Source organism: Miniopterus schreibersii, assembly GCF_964146895.1.
Source record: "Miniopterus schreibersii genome assembly, chromosome: 5".
Taxonomy (NCBI): Eukaryota; Metazoa; Chordata; class Mammalia; order Chiroptera; family Miniopteridae; genus Miniopterus; species Miniopterus schreibersii.
This window is the reverse complement of record NC_138106.1, coordinates 32779390-32791446: the sequence shown is the minus strand read 5'-3', so window position 1 is coordinate 32791446 and position 12057 is coordinate 32779390.

The following is a 12057-nucleotide window of genomic DNA, read 5'->3' as shown; positions in this document are numbered from 1 at the left end:
AGCGGCTGAGTGATTCCCATTGTGTCACCACGTGCTCAAGGTCACTCAGAGCTGCCGTTACCCACGGCCACGGTGCTTTGATTACCACATACCTGCCAACCAGCAGCTGGATAGTAACAATCACAGACCTCACCCCGGAATCCCTTCGACTATTTCCCAGGAAATAAAGCCTTATTGGAAAGACACTAATTTGTGAGGCTCAAATTCTATGACCTCATAACTGTGTGCTCAGCCTTTAAAAAAGGAATGCTTACAAATGCTGGCATGGCCTGAATAAAGAACGAAGAGATTTAGTGCATTTTATCCTAATGTAGTTAGTAGCGGGCACAGAATTGGTAATCCACACGTTTGTTAAATTTACAAAGAGCAGTATGTATCATTCCATCTCTCCACTAGCTTGCCCAGTGGGATACAGTGGAAGCCACAAGGGGGTGTTATGGGACCATTTAAAATTACTGTTTTGCTCATCTTAGGCGGTGCCAAACAAAACCTTCACATTCTAGCTTGAAGTTTTATTCCAAAACCTCCTAGTGAGAGCAAACACGCCTCCACCCCTGTATTACTTATGTAAATAAACCCACACTATTTGCACTTACCCAGCAAAGTAAATAAGAGCAACCCAATGTTTGCATGTCATTTAACATAATCACGAATCAGAGGCAACTTGAGATTCTTTGATTGGCTGGAGTACGTTTTCCAGTTTCATTTTTGCATCTTTCTTTTCCTCTCCTTCCTATTGATGGTTGTGGCTGTGAGAATAAAACTCAGATCTCAAGAGTACCAGTTTGTCACTCTTTTCTATATATTATAGAATAAATTTTGTTATATTCTATTCTAACTTTGACTGAGGGGATATTGAATCATCATTCTTCCAACTTTTGGCCACACTTTGTAGCATAGCTTAGTTTTTTCCTGATTAGAAAAGAGATACATGTTTATTATATAATGGAGACAGTGGAAGTATATGAAGAACAACAACAAAAAAGAGGTATATGAAGAACAAAAGAAAAATGTATCAATCCCACAACCCAGAGCTAACTACTGGTAACATTTTGCTCAATATCTTTCCGTTATTTTTAGATCTATATCCATATAGAATTTTTTTTTCAAAATTAGGATATTATTGTTTTATGTTATTTTGTAACAGCCCATCCCCATTTCATGTAGCATGAACATTTCTTTTTTCTCTTTTAAAAAAATTTTTAATGAACAAACTGAACTAACAAGCAAAATAGAGACAGACTCAGAGAGAGCAGGCTGACACCTTTGTTGGGGGGGCCGATGCTGGAGGGGGAGTGGAGGGATTGAGCAAAAACAGGAAAAAAAAAAGAGAACTCATGGACAACAGTGTGGTGATTGCTGGGGGGAGGTGGGTGGGGCATGAACATTTCTTATGCTCTTAATGCTAATGGCACCTTGGAATTCCAAGTGGCTCCAGTGAACAATTAAGTTGTTTCCACCTTTAAAAATGCTCTGCCAATTTGGTAAGTAAAATATACTATTCCATTTTAATTTGTGTTTCTCTCTGTGTGTGTGTGTGTGTGTGTGTGAGAGAGAGAGAGAGAGAGAGAGAGAGAGAGAGAGAGAACTCGAATATTTTCTCTTATGTTTATTGGCCGTTGTATTTTTTTCTGAATTTTCAGTTTGTGTCCTTTGCCCATTTTCCTAAAAGTTGTTTATTTTTTAAAACAATCTTTTTAGCTTTTTATCAGAGATAGATTTGGATATATTACTTTCTATTTTATTTTATTTTATTGATTTTTAGAGAGAGAGAGAGAGAGAGATTTGCTGTTCCACTTATTTATGCACTCATTGGTTGGTTCTCCCATGTGCTCTGACCTGGGATCAAACCTGAAACCTTGGCCTATGGGGACAATGCTCTAACCAACTGAGAAACCCTGCCAGGGTCAAGTTTGTTTTCTTTTTAATTTTGTTAATGTTACAAACATTTTAAATTGTTGCAAAAGCTAGGCTATTAATCTTTTCCTTTTCAGGTTCTATTATTGGCCTTATGCTGAAATAATCTTCTTCTACCCATATTTTAACTTTTTAGTTTATCTGTAATTTATTTTAGGGTATAAAATGAGCAGAACACTCTCTTTCTGTCATAATCCTTTTTCTTATCTTCCTTCAATTGTATAATAGCCTGAAATTAAATTTATAATAATAAAATAGCTTCATCTGATGCTCAACTAACTTTCTAGCATTGGTTTTCAAACTCTAGCTGCATTAGAATCACTGGGAGGTCTTGTTAAAATATAGATTTTTCTGCTCTATCTCTAGAGTTTCTAATTGGATAAGTTTGGGCAGGAGCCTGAGAGGCTGCGTTTCTAACAAGTTTTCAGGAGATGCTGATGCTGCTGGCCCAGGAACACACTGAGAGCCACTGACCTAAGGCTTTCAACACCCAAACCCACACAAGTCAAAAAGTCCTCCTTACTGTTCCACAGGTAGGCTGTAGCTCTTTCTCATCTGTGTGTTTCAGCAGGTTTCTTCCGCCTGCAATCCCTTTCCTTCGTCTCTGCCATATCAAGCTCATATTTTATCGCTTCTATGAAATCTTTAATTTTCCCAGCAGAGATCTCTGATCACTCTTAAGAGATTTCACAGTATTTGGTATATTAGTCCCCTTATCACCAGAGATGTGTTTACTGTGAAAATACTGAGGCTTGCCTGGCCGGCGTGGCTCAGAGGTTGAGCGTCGACCTAGGATCCAGGAGATCGCAGTTTGATTCCCGGTCAGGGCACATGCCCGGGTTGCGGGCTCGATCCCCAGCAGGAGGCAGCCGATCAATGACTCTCTCATCATGGATGTTTCTCTCTCTCTCCCCCTCTCCCTCCCTCTCTTTGAAATCAATAAAGACATATTGACGTCAGGTTCCCACAACTGCACGAACCTCTTCCAAGATGAGATACTTAATTTTGTACTTGTAATCCTATATTATTTTCCTTAGGTTGGCCCCCTCAATTTGTACGAGCTTCTGTTGTCTCGGCACTGACTTTGGATTCTAGTTTTATTATATTTCAGTCTGCTCCATCTCCCTGCTTAGCACAATGACTTACAGAGAACCTCTTTCACTAAATTTTTTTTTTTTAATTTATCGATTTTTGAGAGAGAGAGTGAAACATCGGTTTTGTTGTTCCACTTATTTAGGATGCATTCATTGGTGGATGCTTGTATGTGCCCTGGCCGCTCTAACCAGCTGAGCTACCTGGCCAGGGCCCTTCATTGTTGAAGTAAAATGTTTACTGCATGTCTCCCTTATGTTTAGCGCTGTACTAGGTCCTGGGGATACAGGATGGGCAAGAGAGACATGGTCTTGGCTCTGCTGGTCATTGCCGGAGGCTTGACAAGATGGGCGATTACACAGCACTGGAACGCGACGACTAAGCCGGTATAAGGCAAGTGAAGAGTGTTATGGAAACACACGACAGGGAGCCTAGGTGGCCGCCGGAGGCTGGGGCAGGTAGAGCGTCTCGGTGTTCAGCTCGTGGCCTGAACTGATAAACTCTCTCCTGACCACCCAGCCTGCTGACAGTAGTGCAGCCCGAGTAAAGCAGCTGCGACGTAACTGTGGGGGCCACTTCAGAGGGCACAAGACAAAAATATGTTTTCGGTTACTTTTATGGCAGTCTTATCAGGCCACGCTGAGAATCTAAGTCAATCCGTTAGAACTGGAACTTTTCGGAGTATTTGCGTGTAGCAGTTCTCACGTCTTCCAGCAAGGGGTGCCACAGACTCAGTGGTGACCATGGGAGCTGCTTTTGATGACAGGCATATCCAGAGTTTACCTTTTCCAAACTTCGGCTGGCTCACACTGGGTAGCATCGCTTTTCCTGTTTTGGGCAATGGGAGTAAAAAAAAAAGGAAAGTCATTGTAGACAGAAAAAGAGGGGTTCTATGGGAAGTAACCTGAGATCAGGGTGATCTGATCATAAATTCTGAACGGGGCAGCTCACTGTGGGTAGTCACACCCCAGACGTATAGCTTTTTAGTAAGAGGTTCTTCATTACCTTAAGCAAGCTTTGCCCATTGTTTCCATGCATCTAGGTTAAGACACCTTTGAAATAAGCCCTAACCACCCTCAAGAGAGCACAGGATTTTGTTTACTATTCTGTAATCCAATCCCCTCACCTCTGCGGAATCTTCCTTAGTTCTCTCAATTTCAAACGCACGAAGGAAACTGTTCTCCCGAGCGTTTGAGATCTTGCTCCCCAGCGTATGATGTCAGCTTGGCTCAAATAAACTCATAACAATTCTCTACAGGTTTGGACCTTCCTCACATCAACATCACAGTTGTCGCTCTTGCTGATCACAGTAAAAGCCGGAGGATAGGGACTCTGCGTACTTTGCGAAGGCAAGCGATGAGTCTGCCTTGTTGGCTGCCAACCCCCAAAGCCTAGCACAGTGCTGGCCCAGGGCGTCACCTAGGGTTTAGCGTATGGCTGACGGACAAAAGGAAAGGGTGCAAGGAATTTCTGCAATATTTGTGTAAATAGTTACAGTGTAAGTATTTGCTCAACGTTTAGTCCATTTTGTGCATTCAAAGTATGTTTAATAGCAAAGATTTACTTTGGAATTCCTCTTCATTTTTAATTCCCCCCAAGTGTGTTTTGAAGTGTGAAATCTATTCTCTTTCTTTTTCCAAGGCACGGGCTCCTCTCTTGGGCGAATCCATTCGAGGGTGCCTTGTCTTTCACAAAGAAGAGAGAACTCTCCTGGGGGCTCCTGCCAGCTCCCCCAGATCGGTTGCGTCACCTCACTCGTGAAATCTATTTTGAAATAAAAAAAATTGATGTGGAATCTCCAGGGGGGAGGGTAACATTAAAGCAAGCTTAGCTGAGTGACCCTCAGAGCTACAGGATTTTCAGGTGTTTTGAAACCATTAAGAAAAGAAAAAAGATTTAAGGAGGAACGTCATAAGGAATGCAGTTCTTGATTTTTATGCCCTTCACAGATGTAACGTCCCTTTACTTAAGGGTTTTTAAATGGATTCTATATCATTGATTTACTCATGAAAACGATGAGTATTCAAACGATGGTGTATTCAAAGGGTAGTTTATTTGGACACTAATCTCACTAAATCTATTGTCATTTTTAGTCTGTATGCCTTTTGGGTATTTTTCAGGGCTTTTATAAACTTTTTCAAACATACACAAGAATAAAGAGAATCATAAATGAACTCATGTACTTATCAGTCCATTTTTAATAATTATCAAGCCGCACTTTACTTGCTTTATTTTATCTCTATTTCCCCTTTTGTTCTCTCACCCTCCCTCCTTCCTTCCTTTCTTCTTTTTTTCTCCTCTTAAGAATTTTAAGAAAATCCCAGGTCATTTTACTCCTACATAATTCTCTGTAGGATATGGACTTATTTTTATGAACATAATTTAATTTTCACACCTAACAGAAATAACATTAATTCCTTAATATCCTCACAGACACAAATTTCACATGTGTTTTTTTTCAGTTGTTTGTTCAAAAACAAGATCAAACGAGGTTCATAATTAAGTCTACTTTTCATGTCTTTTTAGTCTCAATTAAGCTGTAAAAAAACCCTTCCTTTTTCCATGTCATTGATTTGTGGAAGATGAACTTATTTTCTTTCTTTTCCCTCCCTCCCCCTCCCCCATCCCTCCCTCCCTTCTCTTTTGTTATTGTTGCTCTTTCTTTCTTTTCTTTTTTTGGTTCTATTTTTTTTTCTTGTGGGAAATGAATTTAAATTTTTTACTTTCAAATGTTTTAAATTTTATTGCAAACAGAACCCCAAAGATCTGCACTTTCAGGAGTCTTGCCTCTGTTAGTCTTTACAGAAAGCAGACAGAGTTTCAGAACAAAATAACTAGCTTTATGGGGGTGGGGAAGTTATTCTGTTTTTATTAATTTATTTGAATCCGTAATATCAAACAGATCTAGAGGTCTCATTTTCCAAGGAGAAACGGAGCACTGCTGAGTGCAGCGTAAGTACCTCAGTCACATTTTCCGAGTTTATCACTATTAACAATTGTTGCTTCTTCGGCTGCTTCATTCTTAGCTGTAAGGACCCTGAAAGTTAAAGGTTGTATGAAAATCCAGATACATTGCTGCGACCGAGGCTTCCAGTTCCCTATCTAGCATGTATCTTACCTTCTTCTCATGAACCATATCCTGACGTGACATAAACATTAGATTTGTATTTTAGTGGTGACTTCTAGCAATAACTGTGTGGGTGGTTGCCTGAAGGCAGAGAGAAGACTATCGCATCGCTCTAGGTAACGGGTGAGAAAGACTTTGCAACAGGGCAGTTAGTGTTAAGGACAGGGGAATGGGATACATTTAAAAAGAATCTAGGAGGTAAAATTGTCAAAGTTTGGTGATAATAGGATGTTTGGAGGTGAGAGAAAGGGAATAGTATAGAAAGCATTCCTATGGCTTGTGTGACTGATAAGAGACAGATTAACACATAGGGACTGCAGGAGGGGAGCAAGTCTGGTGGCAAAAGAGAATGAATTCAGTTTTAGTCTTGTAGAATTGAACATACAATTGGAGCTTGATAGGCAGGTCTAACGCTGTATAGAAGGGACTGGGTCTGGGGATATACATATATGGTCAGCATTCAAATGTCATGGCTTGTATGCCTAGCATAGGAGATGCTACGTCAGATTCATTCCTTCACTCTTACAATGTATGTTCTGCCATCAACACTGTCAAGACCCTGTTGCAAGTGATAGAAATACAATTCAAACAACCTTAGGCAATAAAGTATTGCTTCACAACAACAGGGAAAGAGAGAATACTATTTGTGGCAACCTCAGAGAAAGAGGTCAACCATATTAAGGAACTGGAAAGTACATAAATTAACTAAGCAGACCACAGAAAGCTGAATTCTGCCAACATTCACGAGTCAGAGATCACCAGGAACACACCTGGAATTAAATAAACTTATGTCTACTTAGTTTTCTGAAGTAAAGGAGAACACACCCCAGAGGAGTCTGGGAAGCATCTCAGGAAAGGAGAATTGAGAAGGAATTCTTAAAGGGTTGGGTTTGTGCTACATGACTCTTAGGAGGGATTAGAGAAACAGTGTGTCATCTCTGGATGGGATATGGTTGAGAAATGCAGGAATTTCAGCAATTGGATATCTCAGAAATAATTTTTTTCAGGACATTGAAGGAATAAAACCAGACTGGGGATGTCATTGTCAACAAAGCAGCAATCACCCAAAGGAAAGATTGTTAGGCATTTTTGCAGTTGTGGTGTGGCCTTGTATAAAAACACTGTTTATGTGCCCTTGTCCAAGTCCCTTGGAAATATTGTTTATGTTCTGTTAGGAATATCACAGTCCGATTATCTGCAGGGCTGATTTTCATCTTCTCAGATCTAACTGCCTGCAAGAGGGTAACTCCAAGAAGAAAGCAGTTTTCACAGCAGTATCCTGAAAAGGCTCAGATTTGACACAATGGGCATTGGTATGAGTTTGACTGGAAATATGAGAAATTCTATGTGAAAATGAAAGTCTGCATAAGAAAGCAGTTAGGCCTTATTATGGACTGTTTTTTTGTCTCTCCCCCCAGCCCCCAAATTCATACATTGAAATCCTAACCCCCTATATAATGTTATTGGTAGGTGGAGCCTTTGGGAGGAGATTAGATCTTGAGGAGGGAGCCCTCCTGTTTGGGATTAGTGAGCGCCGTTATAAAAGAAAGCCTAGAGAGCTCCCTTGTCCCTTCCACCAGGTGAGGACACTGTGAGAAGACAGTGGGTGTAGCAAGGGACTGCTATTGTGTATTAGAAGTTTAATAAAATGGTTTAACTTAAAATGTGTACATATATTACTTTGATATAAGCAAAACATTATTTTAAAAATCATAATAACTGAGAAAGGAAGGTAGCAGGTAGAAGCAACTGGAACCATGAAACCTCTCTCTCTCCTGTATCTCTGTGCACCTGATTAATTTTCCCTCGCTGTGGACCAGCTATTGGTGCTCAGTGGGTGGAGGGATTAGGGACGGCTGCGGCTACACATCCTCGTTAGGGATGGCTCCCAGCAGTTCTGGACTCATTGTGCTCGTAGCTTTGCTAATTGAGAGCAAAGGACTTTTCCCCTTAACCTCAGTTAGTATAAGAGTGACTTACACTTTTTGCTGGATGGCTCTCTTCTGTATCTGTGAGGCTACTTTAGTGTCTTTAGGACCCCTCCTCCCAATGTGGATATACTTAGTGATTACAGAAATATTTGTAAACAAAGATTTTATTTGCTTGTTTTTGCAAATATTTCATTTTTCTGAACAACTTGGAACCTCATAATGCTTTCCAGTGGTAGCAGTTGCTATGACTATTTTGGTAAAGAGGTAAAAAAGAAAACAAGTAGATTAGTGACTAGTTTTCTTACACATGTTAACAAAACACCTACTTACTTGGTACCACAGCCTTTCTTGGCAGGAGCTGGTCTTTGTTATTCGCCTGAAGTCTTGTTAGAAATGCAGAATCTCAGGTCCCAGAATCTGAGAATCATTGTGTCAGAATCTAATTTAGTGAGTTGGGAGCCTGGGTTTTTTGTTGTTTGTTATGTTTTGTTTTGTTTTTTAGCTTCCCAGGTGACTAGGTTGTTAACTAATAATCTGAGCAAATAAAAAATCTTAATTCAATTCTTCCTTATTAATATTTGTGACTGAGTTAACAGAGTCAGTGTTTCTCAAAAATTAGTATGCATATAAATCACTCAGGGTTCTTATTTTTTAAACTTTTTATTTTGAAAGACTTATAGATCCACAGGAACCAGCAAAGACAATACAGGGAAGTCCTGTGTACCTTTCACGCAGTTTCCCCCAATGGTTACAGTTTGTGTAACTTTAGTACAGTATCAAAACCTGGAAGTTGATATTCATACAACTTTTGTTTATATAGTCCTATGCCATTTTATCACCTGTGGGGACTTCTGTAACCATAACCACAATCAAAATACAGAACTGTTTCATAACCACAAAGATCTCCCTTATGCTACCTGTTTGTAATTACACATATGCTTTCCCCCAATTACCTTTTATCCTCTGACAACCACTAATCTTTGTTCTATCTCTGAACTTTTGTCATTTTGGGAATGTTATATAAATGGAATCATTCAATATGTGGCCTTTTGAGATTGGCTTTTCTCACTCTGCGTAATGCCCTTGGGATCGATCCAAGTTGTTGCACTCAGCAACAGTTTTTAGTGTTTATTGATTTTTATTTTATTTTTTAATTTTTATTTGGAAATAATTATAGATTCACAGAATATTGCAAAAAACAGTGTAGAGAAGCCCTGTGTACCTTCCCCCCAGTTTTCCCCAGTGGTACCATCTTAGATGACTGTAGTACAATATCAAAACCAGGAAATTGACACTGGTACAATCTATAGACCTTATTCAGATTTCACCGGACTTACATACACTCATTTGTATGTGTGAGTGTCTGTGTGTAGTTTCATGTGATCAACACCACGATCGAGATTCAGAACTTTTCCGTTACCATAAAGATTTCTGACTTACCCTTTGCTGCCACACCCATCCCTTCCCTCTTCCACCCCATCTCTAACCCCCGGCAACCAGTAATCTGTTTTCTGTTTCTATAATTTTGTCATTTCAAGAATGTTATATAAAAAAATAAAAAAAAAAAAAAAGAAAAGAAAAAGAAAACACACACAAAGAATAAAAGTAAAAAAAAAAAAAAATAGAAAAAAGAAAAAGATGCTGTCATATAAATGGAATCATGCACATGTAACTTTCTGAGATTGGCTTTTTACCCCCACTCAATATAATGTCCTTGAGATCCATCCAAGTTGTTGCATGTATCAACAGATTGCTCCCTCTTATTGCTAAGTGGTATTCCGTGGTATGGAGGTACCATAGATTGCTTAATCATTTATGCCTTGCAGGACATTTTGCTTTTTTTCCAGTTTGGGGCTCTTACGAAGGAACCTACAATGAACAATCATGTACAAAAATTGTGTTTAAAAAGCCTATTGTTGCTGGGCCGGCCGGGCTTGGCTCAGCCACTGCGAGTCGGCCTAGGATCCAGGAGATCGCGGTCTGATTCCTGGTCAGGGCACATGCCCGGGCTGCGGGCTCGATCCCCAGTCGGGGGCGTGCAGGAGGCAGCCGATCAATGCCTCTCTCATCATTGATGTTTCTCTCTCTCTCCCTCTCCTTTCCTCTCTCTGAAATCAATAAAGATATATATATTTTTAAAAAAGCCTATTGTCTAACCACTATGCTGTACACCTGAAACAAACAAACAATAATAATACTGAAATAAACTGTAATTGAAAAGAAAAAAAAAGCCTAGGCTCTAGACTAAGTAAATCAGGATCTCAGGGGTGAAGCTCAGGCATCAACATATTTAAAAAGTCCCCCAGATAATTCTCGTGCGCATCAAGGATTTCTAAAACCTAATTTTACTTTAGAAATCTGAAAATTCTGCAAAAATTATTTATTAGTAACAGTTACTGTTATAATGCATCTGCCAGATGCTAACCACTGTACTCATTTAAGCCTTTTGACCCTATTGGGATATTAATTATCATTCTTTCTTTTTGTATGAGAATCCTGGGGGGTGGGCAAATGGATGAAGGTGGTAAAAAGGCATAAACTTCCTGTTATAAAACAAATCTTGGGGATGTAATGTACAGCACGGTGACTATAGTTAATAATGCTGTATTGTATATTTAAAAGTTTTAAAGAGTAGATTTTAGCCAAAGAACATATGTGTGTAACCCTTAGACACAGACGACAGTGTGGTGAAGGCAGAGGGAAGGGGGTGGGGCTGGGTGGGTGTGGGCAAAGGGGGGGATGGGGGCCTCTGTAGTGTCAACAATAAAAATAAAGTGAAAAAAAATTTGTAACTATGTCTCGTGATGGATGTTAACTAGACTTATTGTGGATTAGTTCACAATATACATATACATAGAACCGTTATGTTGTACACCCGAAACTAATATAATGTTATCGTCAGTTATATCCCAATAAAAAAATAAAATCATCTTTTCCTTAGAGAAGTCTGATCAGCATCCTGTATCTTAAATTAATTGTGGTTCAAGAGAGAAAATTTTATTAGATATTTTCTTTCTTCTTTTTTTAACTCAAGAAAGTGTTTTAGGATATGGTTTCAAAGAATCTTACAGGGGAAAGAATATTCCACAACTCAAGGATTATGAAGACAAGGTTTTGTCTTTAAAACAATATGCAGTTAGGAGCCAAGTAAACTCGATTACCATGTGAATAATTCCGAGAGGCAAATTAACTGCAGTGAGAAACACTTTGGTCCTTTATACAGTGCAAATGATGGGGGGGGGGGGTCACTGACTGGGCCCGGCCACACTCATGGCTCCAGCTCCCTTGCTGAAGAGTGTGGACCAGAGGAAGCGAGGGAGCTAGAGACCTCTTTGGTAGATTTTTGGAGGGGCTGTTCCAATGCTTGACAATACCAAATGCCAGGGATGATAGGGGGCATGGGTATCCATTGAATAACTGGATTATTGGCCCATCAGATGAGAAAGACAGAGAGAAAATATGATGGCATCAGCCTGTGCCTATGAGGTCGAAGTCTGAGCCTGCCAGATCTTCCTTTCCTGACTGCCTGTCCTGTGGATTTTGGACTTGCTTAGATAGCCCTCACAATCTAATAAACTGGTTCCTTGTAATATAGCGCGCACACACACACACACACACACACACACACACACACAGAAATGGAAGGGTTGGTGGAAGAAACAATTTTGGGAGTGGGAGTCAGGAATTCTCTTTGGACATGTTCAGTTTAAGATCATCATTTAGACTTCCAAATGGAGGGGTCAAATAGGTGCTCAGATGGCTAATAAACACAAAAGCAAGTGATATCAATTTTGGGCATCATGATGACAGGTACTTATTTTTAGTTTTAAAGATTTCTTGACTGATTTTTAGAGAGAGAGGAAAGGAGAGAGAGAGATGTCAATATGAGAGGGAAACATGGAGCAGCTGCCACCTGCATGGCCCCTACCGGGAATGGAGCCCGCAACTCCGGCAGACGACACTCAACCAACCGAGCCACACCAGCCAGGG